At 37.1% G+C, this 18,615-nt stretch overlaps 1 protein-coding gene and 1 non-coding gene across 3 annotated transcripts in view; one reads left to right on the top strand and one right to left on the bottom strand.

Annotated features, from left to right (window-relative positions):
• Positions 1-18,615, bottom strand: part of TAFA2 (TAFA chemokine like family member 2) — a 429,252-nt gene that overhangs the window by 347,066 nt on the left and 63,571 nt on the right. The gene's annotated exons all lie outside the window — the stretch shown is intronic.
• Positions 7,605-7,708, top strand: LOC141570224 (U6 spliceosomal RNA). Its single transcript, XR_012494235.1, has one exon. It is a non-coding gene; the product is annotated as a U6 spliceosomal RNA (small nuclear RNA).

The following is an 18,615-nucleotide window of genomic DNA, read 5'->3' as shown; positions in this document are numbered from 1 at the left end:
ACCCTAAGCCCAGCACTAGTGACAGGTGGTCTCTTACACAGTTGGGACTCTCAAGGCACCTCCAAGCCCAACATAGGTGGCAGCCATCTGTGGATTGCTTTGTGGCTCATGCCAGGTGGTCCCAGGAAGGGCACAGGCTGCAGCTAAACTTGGCCTGCAGTGGAGACCCTCCCAGGAGGTCCTGGGATCCAACACACCTAGAGGCCAGCTTCCAGAGCATCTGCAAGGAATGATCCAGCATCTGCAAGGATGATCCAGCCATCTGCAAGGACAACACATTCCAAGGGCACACTGGGTAGGCACCAGAGTCCAGCTAAAGCTAATCCTGTTCTGTAGGGTCAGACCCTTCACTACAGCTCCTCCACTGTAGTCATGACCGGTCCTCACAAACAATCAACCCAAGAGTGAAACTCTCACATTGATATGGAAACAGAAGCCAAGGCTCAACTACAGCAGGAAAGCACACACAGCCCACACAAGTGACACTCCTGGAGCACCCAGCTCTGGTGACAAGGAAGACTGCAACATTGGGCCCCACCAGACACATACTACATAAGGCCACTCTACTAAGACTGGGAGACATAGCAGCCCTACTTAATACATAGAAACAAGCACAGGAAGGCAGGCAAAATGGGGAGACAAAGAAACATGTCCCAAATAAAAGAACAGAACAAAGCTACAGAAAAACAAAATGTAGACAAACACTCTACCAGATGCACACTTCAAAACACTGGTTATGAGGATGCTCAATAATCTCAGGGAGACCTTTAACAAAGATATAGGGAGTCTTAAAAACAGAGATAGAAAACATAAAAAAGAACCAGTCAGAAATAAAGAGTACAATAACTGAAACAAAGAATACATTAGAGAGAATCAACAGTAGATTAGATGATGCAGAGGATCAAATCAGCAACTTAGAGGTAAAGGCAGCAGAAAACATCCAACCAAACAGCAAAAAGAAAAAAGAATCCAAAAAAATGAGGATAGTTTGAGGGACCTCTGGGACAACATCAAGCCTACCAACATTCACATCATAGGGTTACCAGAAGGAAATTAAAAAGAGCAAAGAATTAAGAACCCATCTGAAGAAACAATGATAGAAAATTTCCCTAACCTGCTGAAAGACATACAAGCACAAGAAGCATACAGAGTCCCAAACAAGATGAACCCAAAAAGGCCCACACCAAGATACATCATAATTAAAATGCCAAAGGTTAAAGACAAAGAAAGATTCTTAAAAGCAGCAAGAGAAACGCAGTTAGTTACGTACAAGGGAGCTCCCATAAGACTGTCAGCATATTTCTCAACAGAAACTTTGCAGGCCAGAAGGGATTGGCAGAAAATATTCAAAGTGATGAAAAGCAGGGACCTACAGCCAACATTACTCTACCCAGCAAAGCTATCACTTAGAATTGAAGGGCAGATAAAGATCTTCCCAGACAAGAAAAAGCTAAAGGAGTTCATCATCGCCAACCCAATATTACAAGGAATCTTAGAGGGACTTCTTTAAGATGAGAGTGGGGTTAGGGATGGGTAAAAAGGGGAAAGGATTAAGAAGTACAAATTGGTTGCTACAAAGTAGTTATGGGGATGTAGGGTATGGCATAAGGAATATAGTTAATAATATTTTAATAACTATGTATGGTGTCAGATGGGTACTAGATTTATCAAGGTGATAGATGGGAGGGGGGTTGTGGGGCAGGGTGAAAAGGTGAAGGAATTAAGAAGTACAAATTGGCAGTTACAAAAATAGTCATAGGTAAGTAAAGCATAGGGAATATAGTCAATAATACAGTAATAACTAAGTATAGTGCCAGGTGGGTATTAGACTAGTCAGGGGGATGACATCTTAAATTATATAAATGTCTAACCACTATGCTGTACACCTAAAATTAATATAAAATAATACTGAATGTCAATTGCCATTGAAAAATGAAAATGGGGTTTTGGGGTGGTGAAGGAGAATAGGAGGTTCAAATTTCCAGGTATAAAACAAATAAGTCTTGGGGATGTATTATACAGCATAGGGAATATAGTCAATAATATTGTGAGGGCATGGTACAGTGTAGGATGGTTTCTTGACTTATGGTGATCACTTCTTTAGGTATATAAATGTTGAATAACTATGGTTTATACATGAAACTAATAATATTGTATGTTAGCTATATTTTAATAAAAATCTTTTTTTAAAAAAACCACACAGGAGTTTCCAGTAATTTGCATCCATCCTCCCTGTTGTATCATTAAACTTGTGTACCCTTGCATTGCTTATTTTCCGATTCATATTAATACAAAATAAATAAAAAAAATTTGCTCAAAGACAAAGTCATTTCTTGCAGGTCCTCAAGTATGAACCAAGTCTTTGTGAGCTGGCCTACCTCAGAGAGCCTCACTGAGGATATAATATTTAAACCGAAATCTAAAAGAAAAGAAGGAGCCAGTTATACAAAGCCCCAAGAAAAGAGCATTACAGATCTGGTTCAAAGGGTGAACTTCTACAAAAATTGATATTAGGAAGATGGCTCTCAGTATTGTTGTATCCTCCTTAATACCTTTTTATATTACTATTTCTCACTACCATGAAGCCAGCATCTCATGGTAAGATGTGAAAGCTGTTATCAAGAAAAGCATAGGGGTGGGGCGGCCGGATGGCCTCAGTTGTTTAGAGCGCGAGCTCTTAACAACAAGGTTGCTGGTTCAATTCCCACATGGGATGGTGGGCTGCACCTCCCACAACTAGATTGAAAGCAGAGACTAGATTTTGAGCTGAGCTGCGCCCTCCACAACTAGATTGAAGGACAATGACTTGACTTGGAGCTGATGGGTCCTGGAAAAACACACTGTTCCCCAACATTCCCCAATAAAAATTTTTTTAAAAAAAGAAAGAAAGAAAAGAAAGCCATAGGGGTGACTTTTGGTTCTCTTCTTCAGAGAACTTATTTGCTGGTGGGCTGTTAATATCTTTTAGCACAGCCCAACTCCCCAGATGAATCCGGAGACTCCTTTCTTGATGTTAAGATATTGTATAGATTGAGACATGCTCTTTCAAAAGTCAAGCATCCACACATCACTAATAATAAAAATACTAAAATCACATAAGTACAATAGAGAAAACATAAAGATGAGGGTGCTCTTCTCTAAGTATATCTGAATAAAAAAACCATTTTTTAAAAAAATAGGATGAGATAGTAAGAATGTAGCACATCACAATGTGATCCTATTCACAGATAAGGAAACGCAAAATACTAATGAAAAAGCAGGGGAATAAAGTTTATTTTAAAAGATTTACTAAATTGGGTAATAATGATTTATTATTATTAATAATAATTTATAATCCAGAATTACAAATCCCAATTACAAATGGGTGTTTCCTTTTGTAAGTATTCCCAGAAGAAGGTAAATGATCAAATTTTGCCTTTGAATTATTTTTCATGAAAATTGTAAAGTATACAAGGCAACTTCCTGTATTTCAATAATGAAAAATCAATGTTACAGATGATGTCAGACTGGCCAGAGGAGCTCGTGTTGAACCATAGGCACAAATGGCTTAGCTTGTTACTTAAAGACAGTGTGCAAACTGTTCCCCAGGCTGCTAAACTATACTGATTGCCAGACCTCCCAAATGTCACACTGATTTGCACAGGGGCTGTTGAGCAGGAGGTACATGTGCCTGTGCATGTCCTCATGGAGCACATGCCTAAAATCACACAGCCCTGTGCCCCAGGCAGAAATGATGCTCCATGGGCTTTGTGCATGTAGCTCTCCTTTGACTCTACCATCAGACTGTCTACTGTTGTTTACCACCCTCTTGCTATTTCTAAGCTTTGTAGTCAGCTGTTGCAAGCTGTTTCTAATCTCCCCTATTCCCTTTCCATTTCTTCACTGATTATTCAAAAAAAAAAAAAAAGCATTTACTGGGTAAGAATTATGTCCCAAGCACAGTCAGGCACCAAATGAACAAAACAGACATAATATCTCATTGCACAGCATTTAAAATGCAAAAGGGAGAGAGACTTTAAATAAACAAACAAATATATCCTTGCAACTTGCAGTAATACAATACTATTGGGAGAAGAACAAAAAGGAGTTTATTTAGACTTTGGTTCCTGGAAGTCTTTCTGAGGAAGTAATAATTAAACCAAGGATAAGTAGGAGAAAGAAAGCTAAGAAAACAGTGCAAAGAAGATATTCATAGAATAAGGTGCAATATGGTTTAAGTCCTAAGAAAAATAAGAGCTTGGCACATGTAAGGAATGGGAAGAAGGCTGGTCAGTGGTAACAGTGAAACTGGCATATGATGACAGGGTGGGGACAGGAGTAGGAGCCAGATCATGGCTTACGGGTCAAACTAAATATTTTGATCACGAGGATTGGCCAATGAACAGTACTGACATGATCTGCTTGATTATATTTTAAATGACTGCTCTTAGTTCTGGAAAGAACTAAGAAGAAGGCAAGAGTAGACGCTAGAAAGCCAAGTACAGGAGTATGCAGTAGTCCAAGTGGACTCCATTTCTTTTCAGTAAGTGTCTTCTGTCTCCTCCTATCACTTCTATCCCACTCCTATATTTCATGGAAAAGCTTGATTTATTAGAGACTCTAGGATTCCTCTTTTCTTCTATCTGGCAAATCAAATAATCAATGTGAGGAAAGTTTTGGTTCTTCTCAGCTGTGTTCACATTCTTGGAAGCTGCTCTGTCATTATAACTTGAAGATGTTTTAAGCTTGTGAAGTTGATCCCCAATTAACAAAGTCTTTATATCCCCTTATATTACAAGGAGATTTTTCTTTGAATGCTATTGGACACACACAAACACACACACACACACACACACTTTTTTAAAACAGAAAATATTTACTGTATTGGAAATGGAAGGTCATTTGCCAAAATTTTATTTCCAAGAATTGCAGTACCTTAACAATTTTTCACAGGGGTCTTTAACTTGAATTCCATAAACCTCTAAGGAGAGACTATGAACTAGCTCTTTGAAAAAGTATGCAAATACTTAGATCCATTTGTGCTTAGAGATTTTCCTGCAGGGTCTGTAATACTCATCAGGTTTTCAGTAGGGTTCAAAAGTGAATGACTGAGGTTAACCTGTCTATACCTAGTAAGCCTTCCCATCATCCCCACAAGCACATGACGAAGGCCTAGTCAACCAGAGTCTTCCCTGGCACTGACAAATGAACATGAAGAGAAAGAAGTTGTTCTACGGGGAGCTTAGGCTGCAAAGGCCATGTCCTGCCTTATGGAAAAATCCTTCTAAATAGAACAAATGTACAAAGAAATAGAAACATGAGAAAGAAAAGAAAACAGAGAGATTTCTGCTATCATTGAAACCCTGGTTCCATTCATTAGGGCCCCAGTTTTTCCTCCTTTTCCTCCAATTCTAAGATCTAACCCTGTATCCTTCCAAGCTACTTGAGTTGGTCAATTCTTTTTGTTAAGCTAGTTTGAGTTGGATCTCTCCATCACTTGCAACAGAATTAATATTGGATGACAAAATAACCCCAAAAAGCTGAAGAAACAGTCTCTTTCATGTAGTGATCTGATATCAGACTTAAAGATATTAAAATTGTAAATAAACCAAAATACAAATTCATATTTGACCAGTTAACATTGAGAACTATTACTATGACTTAGAGACCTACAAACATTTCACTCGATTTAATTCTAGTGGCAGAAATTAAAGCCTAATTAGACACCTGTGGGAACAATTATTAAATTATATTTACACATTGAAAGTGTGCTTAATAAATCTAATAAACCATAAGATCACTTGAGGTTACAAAGCAGATGGTGTATTTTAGATAAATTTAAAGGAATTAGGCAGCTCTCATAAAATTCTTTAATCCTTTACATGTCATATAAGACTCTAAAAATTCCATGATAGAAAAGGATCTGTAGGTCTTTTCAATTTGATTCTAGTGGTAATGATAACACAAAGAGCAAAAACTGCTAAATCACAAAATATAGAAACACTCTGCCTAATCAATAGTGTAAGTCTCTAGAACATCCTCCAAATCAATAAGATATATAATAATGACAAAAAGCACCTAACAGTAAATGAAAAAAAAAAAAAAGTGAATTGTAACACAGCCCAGAGCCATTATCCGAACTATATTAAAAGTGCATTTAACACAAAAATGTGATCAGTCTTAACTTCAGTAGCACTGGTAATAAATAAAATTTATCTTTCCTCCTTCATACTAGAGAGTCATAACATTCCAGAAACCTCACAAAACTACCAAACAAATAGTTTTGAGACTCTTCGACCACCCTAGCACTTCACTACAGACTCATACCTGCCGGCTGTTAGCAGTGTCTAGATCATTCAAAGTTCATAATTACCGAGTTCAATGGTCAGTTATTGTCAGACGTGTGCATTATAAATTTAAAATCCAGTCAGAGAAATAGCAATGTAGTGAAATCTCATTGAGAATGGGGTGTTTCGGATAAAGAAATATCACCAAGCAGGTAAGGAAACAAATAATGTATCAAGAGGCAGCGATGTGCCAGGCCTTTGCTGGCCGCACTTAACACAGTGCCAGGCCTTTGCTGGCCGCACTTAACACACAGATGGTGCCAAAAACATGTATACACATTTTAAGAAAGGAAAACTGTATTAACGTTTTGATACTCGATATATACCGATAACAAAAGATGAATACAAGTTACATTTGATTTCACAAGAGGTGCTCAAAGGGGTTAGTACCCTGGTTCCCCTAAAATAAGACTTAGCCGAATAATCAGCTCTAATGCGTATTTTGGAGCAAAAATATATATAAGACCCAGTGTATTATATTATATTATACCCGGTCTTCTATTACAGTAAAATAAGACCAATTCTTACATTTTTGTTCCAAAAGACGTGTTAGGGCTGATTGTCTGTCTAGGTCTTATTTTCAGGGAAACATGGTATCAGCCTCCAGATACTTCTGATTACAGCAAATTACTGCTTGAGCAATGTTGACCAAAGTGTCCACTTGTATACATCTTTTTGTCACCCCGGTATATGATATCATCCCAGCCTCACAGCAACCCGCATGGTGGGAAGTATCACTTCAGCTTTATAGGTAAGAAAGATAAGAAAACCACGCTCACAGCATTAAGTAACGGGCCCACACCCCCTAAGCATAGACGTGAATTTGGAATGTAAACCCAGTCTAACTCCAAATCCTCTTTTCACCATACCATGCTGCCTCCTCTTAACTACCAATTTTTTTTTTCATTTGGACCATACTTTAGTTAATAAATGGTCATAAAATGAGAATGAATTTTAGAAGTGAATTTCCTTTTAAAATACAAAATACTGAGCACACTTCTTTAAGACCTAAGTGGTAATCAGTGATACAAAGATTTTTTTTTTTCACTTTTCTTTTTTACCCCTCCAGATCAAGCTTTTGATTATTCCATTTGCTGTTATTGTGTCTTGTACGTACCGTAAACCCTGCCTCTTCATAATAGTAGCCTCTCCACCCAGATATGCATGCACACACACACACACACACACACACACTCACACACACACCTTCAGGTTTGCTCTTCCAGTCTGCTATGAGGAAACAAGATGACCATGTTGTTAAAGAACTATAGGTTTATAGTGCTCGCTTTGGCAGAACATATATTAAAACTGGAACAATACGGAGATTAGCATGGCCCTTGTGCAAGGATGACATGCAAATTCATGAAGTGTTCCATATTTTTTCATTTTAATATATTGTAGGAAAACATTAAAGAGATTATTAAAAAAGAAGTACAGTTTTATTGAGAGTCATGGAAATTCTGGAAGAACCCAGAAAGTCAATTCCGTGTCTTCATAAGTTCTTTGAAAGCACTATTTCAGAGGCCTCCTCAGTTTATTTCCTTATTTCTAATGAAAGTTATATTCTAGAGGATTGACGTCTCAGAAAGTAGGATTAGAGATAGAAAATCACCTCCAAATACATAAAATGTGGCTGTAATTATACATTTATACAGTTTGGTCTGGGATTTCTAGCAAACAAGCTGACTTCTAAACATAGACTCTAGCAATGATTTATGAAATGGGTTCTATTTTTAATCCCTTACTCACTTGTTAGCATCACTTTAAAACATTACTTGTTATAGCCCATGTCACCCTCTTATCCTATCCAGCCTTCTTATAAAAGAAGAGTGAGAACCTGCCTGTAACAGGGAAGGTGATCATCCTGAGTGTCAAACACTGTGCTAAGCACTCCATGTGCAGTGACTCATTAACTCTCAGAACCAGCAGGCCTCACAGACATGGCTGCACTCATCATGCTCTTGAAAACTCAGTGTGCCAGTCACATGCACCACCATATTAATGCTGCTCCTTGGGGATGAACCATGCCCAACTCATGCACTGGCCTCAATGTAGGTGCTATTTTGATCCCCATTATCACCAAAACTGAGAAAAACGAGGCTTAGAAAGTTATGTATATGGTAGAGATACATCAGAAAAGAGGTCTTAATCACCATGATAAGCTACATCCTATAGTTTCTTATGGAATGCTTTTTACTTGTGAAAATGTAAGCTATACCCGTTATGGGCTGAATGTTTATGCCCCCCATCCCCCACCAATTCTTCTGTTGAAATTCTAACCATTAAGGGATGGTATTAGAAGGCGGGAGGGGGTCTTTAGGAAATAACTAGGTAGTGAAGGTGGAGCCCTCATGAATGGGATCAGTGCCCTCAAAGGAAGAAACACAATAGTTTGCACTCTCTCTCTGCTTTCTGCCATATGAGGATACGATGAGAAGACTAAACCAAAAGGTTTAGTCCTTACCAAGAACCAGACCATGCTGGCAACCTGATATCAGATTTTCTTCTCCAGAACTGTAAGGAAAAAAAATGTCTGTTGTTGAAGCCACCCAGTCTATGGTACTCTGTTTGGAAGCCCAAACTGACTAAGACAACACCTATACATGCAGAAACTTAGATACACATGTGCAAACACTCGCAATGCAAAAATGGCCTAAGTGAGTAACAGATTATCCAATAACAACTAAGAAACCATCTGTGTCTCAAGAGTGCTCCAGAATTAACCAAGACACAGAAAAGTCCTGAAGACTCTCCAACATCCCTCCAACATCCCTCAAACATAAAAGCAGCTTAAGGAGCCAGCACTTCACAGTCCAGATTTCCTAACTAATAACCCATGCTCCCGAGACCCTCAAGAGCCAATATATACTTGACTCGTGGAGTTGACTCATACAGTGCCGTGGCTGACGCCAAATTATCAGACCACCTCCTAAATAAGTCTAAAGGTGCAAAGAATTCACATAATGATCCCTAATCATGCTTATCATGAATTTGAACTTACATTGAAGGTATTTTACATTTACCTCGAGATGTCCACTCATCATACAATAGTTGATTACCACATTTCCTTAGATTGAGAGTTAGTTCTGCTATAAACCCAGATATGGCTCTTTTCCTGAAAAGCAAAACACTGTAGAATGCAAGTGGGTTCCAAGGTAGATCTGCAGCTGATGGGCTGCAGGAGCCTAGATGAACCTTCTAGAAGAGCACTCCATCAGAGGGCATGCACCATTACCACCCTACATAGAACGTTTTACTTCAACACAGTAAGGATGGATCACTTCTGGAGTCTGTTTGAGAACCCATTCATTTTTCTCATTTTTCACTAATATTTAATGAGTACGTATTCTAGGTCTAATTCTAGGTTTAGCATTAGACAATGGCATATTGAAATGAATAAGGAATAGTCTCTGTCCTCAAGGAACTCACAACCAAGGGAAAGAGGAAAATATGAAAAATTCTAAAACACATAGCAATGGTAACAAAACATGAACAAAGTGCTGAGAGAGTAATCAGCTGTGCCTGTGGATAGGGCAGGAGGTTGGGAAAAGATTCACAGTATAAAAAGCAACATTACTAATGGGTTTTGTAGGACAAGTAGGAGTTTCCCTGGATGAGGTAAAGCTGGTGGGAGCAAGCTTCTTCTTGCTGCATAATTAACTTTAAGAATATAAGAGGAAAATTTCCTTCCTGCTTTCACTATACTACTGCTTTGCCCTCCCTTAATTATATACTGGTTTGACTTTAAAGTAGATAATAAGGGCAAATTCACTAGGTTGTTGTTTGGATTAAAATGGAATGGACTGGATTCAGATAGAAACTACTGCCATATTTAAAATATTTTTCTAAGTCCATTTAAAAAATCAGCCATAATAGCCTGACTTTTCAACAGTTCATGTTGTGAAAACATGAGACAATTTTTTCAAAAAGTATAACTCAAAGGTCACAATTAAATTAAACATCATCATGTATTAACATCAAGTTAATACTCCCTGAAAATTAGATTACTTTTCCCAGTGTGTATGTAAATTGGCAGCTAGTGACTAATATGTGTTCCACATTGTTACACCACAGCAACACAGAAACCATTACATAGATATAAAATTATTGCTGAGATGGTGATCCCTGAGATTTTGTCCAGTGAACTCCAAGAGCTGAGCTACATATTAAACAATAGTGTCAGAAATATTCTAAGTTATCATGGCTTTATAGAATTCCAGAGCTACCACAAAAATCTAAATAATTCTTTCATTATAGGACAATAATAGACGCTGGACCAAACTGCCTCCTCAGCTTCAAGTAAGATAATCAAATATATTCTCATAGAGAAAAAGTAAGCTAGCAACTCATGATATGTATGCAAACCTATAGCTACCATGTTCAATTCTCACAGATTTCATTAAAGGCTCTGGGACTGTCCTGAATACAGTTACTCCATCACTATTTTGTCTTATAAACAGTCCACTCCAGTCCCTCCAACAAGGAGAGAGACTACCCAATTCCTACGTCAACCAATAATGCATGGTACTAGCCTTGATTTCTTTTTCTACAGCATATTCTTATGCTCATGCAACTCTATCCCTGTCAACAACAGATGTGTGAACTCAATTACATGACTTCCACTCATCTGATCAGAGTTCATATTTAGAAACTTTGAAGAAAGGCATCTGTCAACACTGCCATCTCACACTCATTACATCTGAAATCAGAAGCATCAAACCAGAGAAAACATTGACCAAAATGTTTGCTGTTCATTCAGAGATGCTTCTTGTCCAGAACTGCTGGCTTTCACTTTGCCAACAGAAACACCTTCTCAAAATCTGTAATATATGCTGTACGTGTAGCTAAACCCTTTCGTTTTGATCTCATCCTAAGGTCAGAGTTACATGCTTACCCCATTAGATCCTAGCCGCAATGATCTGCTATTGCCCAGTTCAATATACGAAGGGTATCTTCAAATTAAGGCAGCAACTAGAGTTGTGCAGAATGGCTATTTACAGACTACATGCTTCCTCATAAACACCTGGGAGCTGGGGCAGGGTGGTTTGCACTGATAGGAAATGATACAAAGGACAAATGAGCGATGTCTAATTATTCCAGTGCTGCTCAGACTTGGAGACAAAAGCAAGCAAACTGAGAGTCGGGATGAAACTCCATCCTCCTCTAACCCTATTGTGCTTGTGTACCGCAATACATATTAATGTAACATCAAGCCCTATTTTTAGACCTCTGCAATTCCATGGGCATAAATCATTCCTGTGCTACAAGTCACCTTTGAGTCAGTAATGCCAAGTTTCACATTTTCAGGATTCTACAAACTATATAATTGAAAACAAGTGATATTTAAAATGAATAGTGATAACTATAATGGAATAAAATTAGCCTGAAATAGATTGTTTGAGAGAATTTATTAAGCAATAATTAAAAGAAAAAGTGACAAACGTGCCACTTAGCTAATGTTATCTGCACAATAGCTTCCATGGCTGAATTTGGAAGGCTGTTCTTTTGCAAAAAAAAAAAAAAAAAATGCTAATGAAACAGTCTTGTTTTATTTTTACATATGACTATTTAATCCTCATTGCTTTTTAGCCAAGAGGGTCTCTCTGAATTGAACATCTGATTAAAGAAGGAAAGACACAGCACAATTAAAGGCACAAATTGGTCCGTGTTATTTTATTTTTTTTAGTTAGGAGAGCTCCCCCAAGATTTTTTATTTTCTTCATTTCTTTTTTTAACTTTTTTTAACTTTTTATTAAAAGCACAGCTAACATGCAATATTATATTAGTTTCAGATATATACCATAATTATTCAACATTTATACACCTAAAGAAGTGATCGCCATGATAAGTCCAGCAACCATGTGACACCGTACCACGCTATCACAATATTATTGACAATATTCCCCATGCTGTATATTACATCTCCATGACTTGTTTGTTTTATATCTGGAAATTTGAACCTCTTATTTCCCTTTACCTTTTCCCCCCTTTTTAAATTTTTCAATTACAGTTGACATTCAGTATTATTTTATATTAATTTCAGGTGTACAGCATAGTGGTTAGATATTTATATAATTTAAGTGATCCCCCTGATAGTCTAATACCCGGCACTATACAGTTATTACCATATTGTTGGCTATATTCCCTATGCTTTACTTTACATCCCATGACTATTTTGTAACTACCAATTTGTACTTCTTAATCCTGTCCTTTACTTTTTATAATAGTCCATGACCATTGTTGGGGAAATGCGATTTTTTAAAAAATTGTATCACAATTCAAAAATCCTCTTCCCAAAGGTAATAGAGGAAAAATAAAAACACTTCTATTTTTAAAAAAGAATTAAACCAGACCGTAATGTACATCACTTGCAATTTGCTAAGAGATTGCAAAGATGAAAGGAAATCTCATCCTTAGATACAAATCATACCATACGTGTTTTCAAGATCAACAACAACTGGTACTCAAGTAGAAGGACTTGACAGCACCATTTGTCACACATAGTTCACCTTAAGTTTATCTGGTAAGTGGCTTTATTCAGAGGAGAAACAACTTCTCATACCTTTATGACAGGAAGTAGTTTTGCAGTTTTGGTGCAAGGCTCCCACTAAATTAGTCTCCAGCCCTCCCACAGACACTGGGAGGCAGGGCTATCTTCCTAGATGTTTACGTTTCAAAGAGATGGCTCACAGGTCCTTGTGGAAAACATTCTTGTGTCATAAAGCTGAGGAAAGGCCTATTCAGTTTTCAGAGAGATTTATATACATTTTAAAGAGAAGGGGAAATTACTTACAACTACGAATTTAGCTAAAGTAAATGTTCTAAGAAAAAGTAAGGAGGAGAAGTCTCAACCCTTATTTTCAACAGGGAGAATTAGAGCCTCTTAATTTGTATTGGTACTTACACCATACTTGTTGTCATGCAGGGCGTCCGGCGGGGTCTCTGCTCCCGCTCCCCATACAAGAACGCAGGATATGGTGAGGCCAAAAAGGAACACCCACGGAGCCATAGGCAGGGGAGTCATACCACTATATTCTCTCTGGCGGCACTATACTCTCACTGGAGGCTGGATCCACACTGTCCTCAAACCACCATCCACGCTTGCCAGCCCAGCCGCCATCTTCTTGCTAGCCCCCATTCTTTTCTCTCTCTTCTCCTAGCGTAGCCACAGCAGTTATATTAGTGGCCAATGGCTCACTGGTTACAGCTGACGGCCAACTAGCCACAGCTGATGGCCATGCAATCACAGTTGGCCATTTACTACCTGAGCCAGCACCTGTCTATGTGAGGCTGAGAGCCTGGAAACTACTTTCTGGGGCTCTGCCCCCACACTTGTGCAGTGTGATTACCATAATGCAAACTTATTTATAGAAGATATGTGGACAACTGCAAGTCCCCAGAAGAGAAAATAAAAAAGAGTAAAACAAAAATGGTATCTACAACCATTAAATCAGCACAAATTAATATGTCATGCCAAACCACATGCATTATGGACTGCAATGATTGTTGATAATATATTTCACCAAGGGAAAAGCAAATTCTTAATAAGCTTTTGTTTTCCTGCCCATTTCTGACAGGAATAATGATTTCATTTTAAATTTGTTCAGAAGTAAATTCATAATGATAACCAAAGGGAAACACTTTTGCTCCTCTGGATGAGATTATCTATACATTAGTCATTAAAAATGTATTATATTGAGTACAAAGAGGAGTTTTGTATTCATCTAAATAATGCATGTTACCCTACAAAAGACAAAAAGTATACAGAGATAAGTTAAATGAATCAACTTCCCAAAATTCCCAATCAGTCTTATAGTTAGAACATATGTGGCTGATGACGCATCCAAGACACGTAATTCAAACTATTTCATGAACTTTCTACCTATACACAGTAATTTTCCACTAAGTGCTCTTATAAAGCATCATCTAATGTTAGCATTAAGAAGGATGTGTAATACCAATCAATAGCCAAATAAAACAAAACCACCAGAAGTCAGAAGGGGATAATGCAGAGTAATGCTTTCTTGATGAGACCTTTGGAGGGCAACATCAAAAGGAATCATCCAGAGGCTGTTGCCATTAGTAAATCACATGCAACACTGATGAAGTTGCTAACACAGCTCCTATTTAATGAAAAGTAGGTGCTTCGGTCCCTCTAGGAAAATGCTTTGATAAAAAGGAGTATCATGAAAAAAAGAATAAAGGTTTAATGAAAACACTAAGTCGAGTCCTAAATTCAGACATCATCCAAAAAGTTTTCTGGTTTTTTTGGTGTTTTGGAAGGTGGAGGAAGAGGCAAAAAGAAAAGGGATGGTTCAATGCTGTCAATCTAAAATCTGCCCAGGTCTGATGTGTTCAGCAAATTAAAAGAAGGCATAAGAGAATCACTGAAGATGACACTCTGGCCTGCTTGCTGAGAATCTGTAGAGTAACAGTAAACTTTTCTTTAGCATATTCCCCTTTAATTTACATGAAAAGAGAAGCTGTTTCTCCAACCCTCACCCCTCATTTCCTAGTGTGAAGACAGCTGCCTTATTTGCTTTTCAGCAAATTAAAAGTTAAAATAGCTTCCCTGCCAGGAGAAGCAGCAGCAATGGAGGGATTTGTATAATAAAAGAGTTTCATTTGTACTGCAGTACAGTGTTCTATTTTCAAAGGATCACCGCTACCTTTTGACTCCAGTAAAGAATCTCTCAAGAAATGATACCCTTTCTTTATTCACTATCACCCTCTGTGCTGCTCTCCTCATTGACAAAGGTCAAGACAAAAGCCCTAACAAGAAATATTCTGCTTTCTCAGTGCTCCTCCTGCATTGATTTTTGCTTTCATGTCCTCATACTGTTAAGATTCACTAGTAATAAAGCCAATTCATAAAAAAGTTTAAAGCTAAACAAAAATTTAGATCAATCCGCAGTTTGAGCAAAAGTGTAAAACATCTCTGGTATTTTCTCTTTTTCAAAATGTATTATTCAATTACAGTTGACATACAATATTATATTAGTTTCAGTACAACATAGTGATTAGACATTTATGTACCTTATGAAGTGATCACTTCGATAAGTCTAGCACACTTCTAGCACCATAATTTTTACAATATTAGTGACTATGTCCCCTATGCTGTACTTTACATACATCCCTGTGACTATTTTTATAACTGCAATTTGTACTTCTTAATCCCTTCCCCCTTTTCACCTGTGCCCTCCAACACCCTTCCCATCTGGAGACTATCAGTTTGTTCTCTGTATCCATGAGTTTGTTTCTGTTTTGTTCCTTAAAAAAAAAAAAAGTTGAGAATGGGGACCAATCAGAGTTAATAAAACTACTAACTAAAAAAGAGACATCATTTCTTCAAAATGGCAAAAGGCAAGGAAGGAAGAAAAACCAAAGAGAACCTCATGTGAATGCTACCAATATCCTAAATTTGGTTATACTTTATTTTTGCAAATATACCATATTCTGTCTCAAAAATGAAAATAAACTAGTGAATTCTGAAGAATTTTTAAAGCCACATTTTCTTAATTTTAGTTTAGGGACCTCAGCATTTTCAGAATTCTGACTTAATGCAATTTTAATTTTCTTAAGTAAGGCTTTTATTTGGAGAGGAAACTGCAATCGAAGCCTGAAAGAAAAGTTATTTCATTAGGATATTAATGGACTTCTTAACTTTTCTGCATTTGTATTTTCCTCAGTGCAAATTTGTAACAACAACCTCCTCTTTCCTCACCTAGCATATAAAAAGCTCACCGATTCATTTGTTCAAATCTCCTGGATGACTGCAAGAAGAATGCTACTAAATAGAATATAAATTACTGTGGTATTACATTAATATTATCATTAATATCTGCCAGAGGCCATTCGAATTATCTTCTTTTTCCTATTTTGTTTAAGAAGCCATAAAGAGTATTGCCTAAAGAATTCATTCTTTCATTCACTGTAATTTCATGGCATTTTTTTGGCCATACTTTGTGAAAAGCCATATAAAAGCTTTTACCATGTACCAATAATTTCTAATGTGTAACAAAATTGAATTGTTTAGGAAATGCAAAAATCATAATGTCTCAACAGTTGAACATACTCAGTTAAATCAACAAAGAAAAACATTTTATTTCATGGGTCAGGCTTGCTAAAAACTTCCAATCAGTAAAATTTTTAATAATAATGTAAATTATAACCAATGCCAGGCACAGTAAATACATGATCAGACTTGATGTCTACAACAGTAATATAGAGTTGTGCTCCTGTTTGCATTTTACAGAAAGGCAAAGTTCATTGCCCAGGCACACACAGATACTTAATGGCAGAGCCAGCCTTTGATTGAGAGTTGACCTGAATTCAAAGCCTAAGATTTTAACCACTACTTAATAATACCAAGCATGTTTATATCAATTGTCACTATTGCAATTGTACAGGTTGTTTTTCTTAGTATGATTCATAAATCCAAGAGTCCCCAAAGATTTCTCCAAGTAATTTTTATACTAATTTTTGTCATAGTCCTGTTACAGGACATATTCTAATTCAAGGGCATTGTTTAATTGAACATGGGCTGATCTAATTATGGATTGGTTGAAATGCAGTGATTTTGGTCATTTAGGCTAAAGCTAATTTCTAAAATTAACACAACTTTCTTTGTACATTTTTTCTCGAAATACTAACCACCTTTGAGTAATTCTTCCCCTGTTAGTTGGCAATTTTCCATTTTTATTTTAATCTAAAGGCTAGAAGAGAAACTAATAAATTCACCATGACTGGAATGTTATCAAACTGAAGACTAACAAGAGTTACCTTCCTATTGTCATGAAGATCGTGTCTGCTTCCCTCCCCAGATCCCCATTTTCCAAGTTTATATACAAGATCATCTTCATGCTCTACAAAAGGCCAGTATTTCACACTGTACTGATTTTTTTCCAATTTATTACATCATATTACAAGAGCTATGGTAAGATTGTTACAGTTAAGAGTCTCCAGCCTTGGATCAAGCCATGCTGCAACTCAATCTTTTTCAGTCCTTGTTAGCAGACTGTTGTAACTAAACCAAAATATAAGTAATGTACAGTGCCAGGTCCAAACCACAAACTGTAAACTCAGGGGATCAAGAAAGATCACTGTTTGTATATTGATATTTCTATAACTGTGTGATGAAAACATCATCTCAGTAAAAAGATACATCCCTTCATCTACCCTCACCTGCACTCCCCCACAGTCCTGGTTTCCCAAGGTTATGTCCAATTTCTACCCTGTGGAGTGATCTTAGCAGTACCACAACCCAGGGACTAGGGAGTGAATATGACCCTCAAATGCCATTTATCTCCAATGGTATCTACTCAGACATCCACCTGCCTTTATTGTCCTTGGTCACTGGCCCAAGGAGGTTATTTCCAGGTGTTCATTCATGCTCATCCACAATAGCCCCATCATTTCTGATGCCTCAACCTCAGTAAAATCATTTGATTCTGCAATTCTCTGGATCCTTCTGTGGTCTAAGATCCAAAATATAAGAGAAACAAGGGAATAACAGAAATAGTATTGTGAGAGGAAGGATGCATTAACTAGTCTAGGAAAATAATACCCACACATTTTTAATGAAATTAGATATCAGTTCTTTTATCAGTGTCTGTAAAATAAATAAAAATAATTGATAAGACTTTCACAAAATGTGGAGGGTATTCCAATGGCATTTTTCACAGAAATAGAACAATCCTAAAATTTGAATGAAACCACAAAAGACCCTGAATAGCCAAAGCAATCTTAACAAGAACAAAGCTGGAGGCATCACACTCCCTGATTTCAAACTATATTACAAAGCTAAAGTAACTAAAACAGTATAACAGTGACATAAAAATAGACACATAGACCAATGAACCATAATAGAGAGCCCAGAAATAAACCTACACATATATATGGTCAATTAATTAATGACAAAGGAACCAAGTACAGAGGGTGCCAAAAAAAGTATATACATTTTAAGAAAGGAAAAAACTATATTAAAATTGTAATACAATGAATGATGCTAGCATTCATTTGATTAACGCCATCTTTTGAGTGAACGTCATACTATACATTGCTACCATAATTCAATCCAATTCAATTTCAAAAAGTAATACATAGATACCATCTCTTAAAATGTATACATTTTTTGGCACCCCCAGTACACACACACACATACCCCCCCCACCCCCACACACACACACACACGGGAATATTATTCAGCCATAAAAAAAAGAATGAAATCTTGCCATTTGCAACAACATGCATGAACCTCAAGGGCATTATGCTAAGTGAATAAGTCACA

The sequence above is a fragment of the Rhinolophus sinicus genome, linkage group LG02 (genome assembly GCF_036562045.2).
Source record: "Rhinolophus sinicus isolate RSC01 linkage group LG02, ASM3656204v1, whole genome shotgun sequence".
In the NCBI taxonomy this organism is placed as follows: Eukaryota; Metazoa; Chordata; class Mammalia; order Chiroptera; family Rhinolophidae; genus Rhinolophus; species Rhinolophus sinicus.
Note: the sequence above shows the minus strand (reverse complement) of the source record. Positions and strands in the feature narration are given on the sequence as shown.